This window comes from Hippopotamus amphibius, chromosome 2 (assembly GCF_030028045.1).
Source record: "Hippopotamus amphibius kiboko isolate mHipAmp2 chromosome 2, mHipAmp2.hap2, whole genome shotgun sequence".
Taxonomy (NCBI): domain Eukaryota; kingdom Metazoa; phylum Chordata; class Mammalia; order Artiodactyla; family Hippopotamidae; genus Hippopotamus; species Hippopotamus amphibius.
In genome coordinates, this window is record NC_080187.1 from 21055621 (window position 1) to 21061899 (window position 6279).

Below are 6279 nucleotides of genomic sequence, written 5' to 3' on the forward strand. Positions count from 1 at the left end.
TTAATCTATTGATCTGACGTGTTGTATTAATAGATACCCTTGTGCTGAACTTTCCTTGCATTGCTGGAGAAACCCTTTGTGGTCATGGTATTTTAGTTTCTTGACGTGCTACAGAACACTGTTTGCTGGGACTGTACTTAAAATGATATTGGACCCTGTTTCCTTTTAAAAGAGTTCTGTATCAGGGTTTGAAATCAGAACTGCATTTGCTTTGCAAAATGAATTAGCAGTTTTTTTAAACCATTCTTCCTATGTTAAAGAATAATTTATGTAACATGGAAATGCATTCTTCTGTAAAATTTAGATGGATTTCTCCAGAGCCTCCAGGGTGGGTACAAATGTTCTTTTCAGGGGTGGGGAAGGTTGTTCTTTAATAAATTTCTCATTCTTAGAGTCTTCCTTGTTTGCTGATCCAACCTACATTTCTTATTGGATTATTTTAAATATTTGTAGGCTATTGTCTGTTTAATTGATAATTTCAAACAAATTTGCTACGGCATTATGAACAATGTCCCCCCTCAATATTTGTAATCTTTTTGATTAGTCGTTGTAATCACTTCCTCATTTCTGATTTCATTTGGGCCTTTTTTCTTAATTATATTTGCCAGAGGTTAGTCTTTTTTATTAGCTCTCTCGAAGAATCAGCTCTTGGTTTTATTTATTGGTTCCACTGTTTTTGTGTTTCCTAATTTGTTTATTCCTGCTCTTATCTTTCTTTCCTGCCTACTATTTTCCATAGGGTTGGTGTGTGGTGGGGGTAGGCTGGGGAAATCTGTTTTCCAAGATCTAAAGTGGTTAGCTTAGTTCGTTGGTTGACTTTATTTTTTAATTTAAAAAGCATCTGAAGCAGAATTTAACCTCTTGTACTAGCTGAGTTGTTTTTACGCCACAAGGCCCTCCCTGTTCCCAACACTATCCTGCCCTGTGTCCCCTCCCCACCTTGAGCTCCACAGGTGCCTGAGTCTTTGCGTGTGTTCCTAAAAGGAGACATTTTTTCCCAAAAGACAATGGCGAGTATGGGCCACTTCATTATTAATAAAAGCAGTTTCAAACACCTGCAAGGGCTCGTAACCTGAGATGTATGGTTAGAATTCAGGAGGTCTGCAAACTTGGATGGGCGAAAAGCTCTATGTCTATTTTTCTTTATTTTCACTATTTTGCAACTAAACTTTAGCATTTTATTCCCTTTTGAACGTAGGCGACAAACCACAGACACATTAACAATGCTGTGACTGCCACCAATAAAAATCACAGATGTTTTCCTATCACAATAGAGTTATTGCAGCTACCTGGAAAAATCATTTAGGTTCCTCATTATTTCAAAATCATGTTAGTTGTTAGGTGTGTTGCTAGAGCTTGTTATTTAACGTATTGATAAAAAAAAGCTATTTATTACTATTTCCCATATTTTTTCTTTTAATGTATTGAAAACTATATTCCAATATATTTTCATCAAAAATGCATATGCCCTTAAATATATACACGTTATTTCCATTTAAAAATGTTATTCTGAGAAGGGATCTACAGGCTCCCCCCAGACTGCCAAAAAGGTCAATGGCTCAAAAACACACACACATACACACACACACACACACACACACACACACACACACACACACACGGTCAGGAACTCTGCCGCAACGCATGATTGTAACCAGGCCTTCCAGGACCTCTGTAGGATTTCAGAAGGACTCAAAGACCTTTTTCAACTTTTTGAAGAGACCTACCACCCAAAAGGAGAGGGGAGGGGAGTTCTTCCTAAATCTGATTGTAAATTACTGTTGTGATTTCATTCTTTCTTTCAAAATGGAGTGTCTGCTACATGCCTGGCACAACCAGAGGTCTTTTCTTCAAGCAGCTAACAGGACCACAGGGAGTTGCAGAGGAGTCTCCCATTCCCACCCTTGCCCCCAATCTTCCCAAGTAAGTCAGATTCCTAATAATAAAGAAGGCACTTTTATTTCAAATTGGCCTCTTCCCCACCCTCCAATCCCCTTCTATAGACAGGCTATGTTTCCTCATTTCTGTATCTTCTGTGCCTCTGGCAGGAAGTGGTGTGTTGTAGGTAGTAAGGAAATGGATGTTGTAGGTAAGGAAATGGACCATCCAGAAGAGTTGCTTTCCATCCTACACTTTCATGTGAAATCCCCAGCATTTGTATAGACCTTTACAAAACTCAGTTACTTACACCATCTCCCTTGACTAGCCCTTTGAGGGACCAGTTCCACTTTACAGATGAGGAAACTGAGGCTCTGAGATGTTAGGATGACTATTTCAGGGCCACATGGCTCATTTATGAAAGGGTTGAGAGTTAAATTCAGCTTGTCTGGCTGCTAGTTAATTGCTTTGCCTTCTCTGCTGCAATGCTTTCTGTAAATTTTAATTTTCTCTAATCACACATGTAACACTATGATTGTGGGAATTTTTCTTCATTTTCAATATTACACTATTCTAATTTTAAATGGGACATACAAATATGCTTGAGGCTTTTCTAGGTAATGGAGATGCCATCCACCAATCTTCTGCTTTAACCTGACGTGTCTCCTCTGAACTCCGGGGAAAATCTGCAAATCTGGAAAATTCTCCCTTTGATCTCTCTCTGGTGCGTAGTCGCAACCTTCTAGCACCACTGGAGCTATTCTTTAATTAAAAAATAATAATAACTAATCATTCTTCATGCATTTATTCAAAAATTTTCATTGAACACCTGCTATGCACCAGGCACTCCACCTGAAATGACAGGTTCATTGTAGAAAAACTAGAAAATATAGAGAAAACAAACCAGATATCCACCAGTGTTAGAATGAGTAGATGAATTGCAGTATAGATACAAAATTTACTTCAGCACGGCATCACAAATGCACCATTTTTAACCACATGCACAGGAAGGATCCATTTGAAGAACATAATGTTGATTTAAAGAAGATAAACACATTCCCACCAAGTCCGTACAGTATAATTCCATGTTTATAAATTTCAAAAAACAGGAAAAACCAACTATTCTTTAGGGATGTATTCTAAGGGAGTAAAACTCTGAAAAGTAAAAACAAATAGATGATTGGCAAAAAGCTGCCCATCAGGAAGCAGGAATGGCGCTGTAGAGAGCAGCACTTGAGAGGTTTCTAAGGAGCAGCAATGAAGACGGTGCCATGGGTCTCACCTTGTCATCATTCCTTAAACTCTACATTTATGTTTCATGCGCCCGCCTTTATGTGTGCTTTATTTCCATATTTAAAAAAAAAAAAAGGTCTAAAGTTTCAGATAAAAATAACAGGAAAGATCCCCCCAATTCTACCCTGACCGTGAGCATTTTGGGTATGTTCTCCCAGCCACTTTTTTTCTGTGCATATATTGTCTTTCCTAAGAAAAATGAGATCACACTTTAATAAAGTTTTGATTTTTCATTTTGTTCTTTGATCAAAGATTGTACCCGCCTTCCTCCCCAGGGGCCCTCCCACCAGCCTTTCACATGGCGGCCCTGGACGGTGGAGCTGCCCCTTATCACGGGCAAGTACAATGACATGAGACACAATTCCAAGTAGCTTATTTTGCTGTCAAACCACCACCTTTAAAATGTCGATAAAAGCCTGAGCCTCCTGCCAACAATTTACAAAGCAACAAAACCTTGGGCCGTTGCCCCATTTTACAGTTGGAGAAACAGAGGATCCGAGGGGTGGAGTGACTTGCCCGAGGGCACAGAGCACAGCACGCAGACCAGTGGCAGAACTGGTGCCCAACCCTCCCATCTTGCTGATCCTCATCCCCCGACCCCCGCTTACCCATTCTAATCCCAAAGGCCTGCTCCAGCTCTCAGCGGAAATAAAATGACTCCACCCCGCACCCAGTCCTGCTCCATGCAGGGAGTCACGTTGCTTCTCCAGGGACTGAGCTGTACAGCCATCACTCCAGGCAGGGCGCAGGGATGGCTCTGGGCTCGGGGCAGCGGCCTGCCAGGGCTCCCAGCACAACTGATTGCATCATCACTCACGCCTTGTCAAGTCTTATTGCTCCAACATCCCCTAAATGACAAAGTTGGATTCATTAAGTGCAAATTCAATCAAATTTGAGAGAGAGAGAGAGAATAAAAGTGACTCAGAAGAAGAGAAATTGAAGGGCTGGTAAGCGGTTGTTGCTTTTCTTAGGAGAGGGGGCCCCTTGGCCTTTGCCGCGCTCCAGGCGGCATGATGCAGTGGAGTTAGCAACGTCTCCGGGCGAGGCTGGCTGTGGTTCAAGTCCTGCCCCTGGCACCGGCTAGCCCTGAGGCCTTGGGCAGCTCACATCACCTCTCCAAGCCTCAGTTTTCTCCTCTGTAGATGGGGTGATATCTACCACGGGTGATTACATTAAGGACAAATGGCATTGTGCACAATATCAGCATATTAAATGATGGAAGACACGAGTTTACTAGACCTTTCTGCTGCTGAGGCAGTAAGTTGCCTAAAGTAGAAATGAGCGTGGGTAGGGATTCCTGGGCAGCTTGGGGGTCAGCTTGCAGATGTGCAGCTGCAAAGGGCAGGAGACTTTGGATTGCAGAATGTGGAGTTAGACTCTCCCTTAGACGGGGTTCTCAGAACTGTGAGACTGTGATGAATAAGACGAAATGCCTTTCATATTGGGACCCAGTGCACACACATGCACACGCACACACGACACAGGATTTTCACGTGTGTGTGTATAAAAGTGGAACAATTTTTTAAAAAAACACTGTTTAGCTGTACTATGGCAGATAGATGCTAGCATTTAAAAATTATTTTCTTTTACAATTAAGTACCCACTATATTGATTTCATGACTACCAGTGAAGGTAGTAGTAGGTCACATAACAAGCTCTTGGTGATATTGGAGCTAGAACCACATCTCCTGGCTCTAGTCCATCCAGGATGCTTTCTGTCACCTCTCCCTGTCCAGTGTCCAGTTCAGGCTGGGAAGTACTTATTCCAGTGAGTATAGCCCAGGAAGCAGTGGGAGGTGGCAGACATGGAGGTTGGATGGGGCTGGGAATCAATAAATACAATAAAACTCATGGGAAAGGCCTCACACAATCATTTACACCCAGTAGGAAGCTAGTACATAGGGATTGAATGAAGGAAGACATTCATAGACCACCAACCTGGGGTCTGATCCTGGCTCTGCCACTGTGTTATGGTGAGTCCTTGGAAGTGATGTTTCTAACTTTTGAGCATCACTTTTCCCTTTTTAATTGTATGCATGGGTGGGGGGGCTCCGGTTTCCCATACCTAAAGAGGAAAGGTTAATAGGATGCTCCTTTGGCTGCTTTGAAGCACTGCCACCTACTGGTCACTTCCTCTCATTACACCCCATCATTTGCCCAGGGCTCTATCTTGGTGATAATAACTCTTTAAATGCTTGGTACTTTCCAAGGTTCAGTGCCCTGCTGCATCTGCAAGTTCTTTGACTTCTCAGAACAACCCTGTGAAAAAAAACTTATATGCTTACATACATCTTACATATGAGGAATTTGGGGGCCAGAGAGGTTAAGTGATTTACTCAAGGACACACAGGAATTTCACACATTGGATGCCCTGACTCCCAGGCCAGTGCTCCTTCTGCTCATACCAAGTAACAAACCCCAGCAGGCTGATTAGCTAAAGGCTGAAAGGAAAGAGCTTGAGTGGAGATCTCTGACTGGTCAGAGAGGAGGAGAGGATGGGACAACTTGTTTGGGTGGTGCCAGGAACCACTGTCAAGTGTAGCACACTTCGTACTGGCTAGCCGGTCCTGCTTTGGGCACTCCAGAAGCCTAGATAGAGGAGTGATTCTGAAAAGGGATGTCATCTGACTCCATTCTGCATGAGGGGGTTTGGGAACGTGACAATGACCAGGTTAATTTGGCCCTGGTCACATCAGACAACTAAACTGTCCAGCTTAGACCTGGCAGAATCTGATTTCATTTCCTTTCACAATGCAATAAGCAGATAGAGATGGGATGGTGGGATGGTTAAGAGGCTGGTTCTAGTGTCATACTCCCTGGGTTCAGATCCCTCTGCCATTTGACTAGCCATGTGAACTTGGGTGAATTACTCAAGCTCCATATAAAATCGGGAATCTCAGCTTCTTCATCTGTAAAATGGGGATACCAGTTGTACTTTATGTCATTGGCTGTTGTAGGAATTAAAGGAGCTAAAGTATATAAAGCATTAGAGAGTATCTGGAACGTGGTAGGTACTTAATAAATATTAATTAGTTTTATAAGAGTTGACAGAAGGAGCTGGAGTTATACCAACCTGGATTAAAATCCTAACTTTGTCACTGACTCATT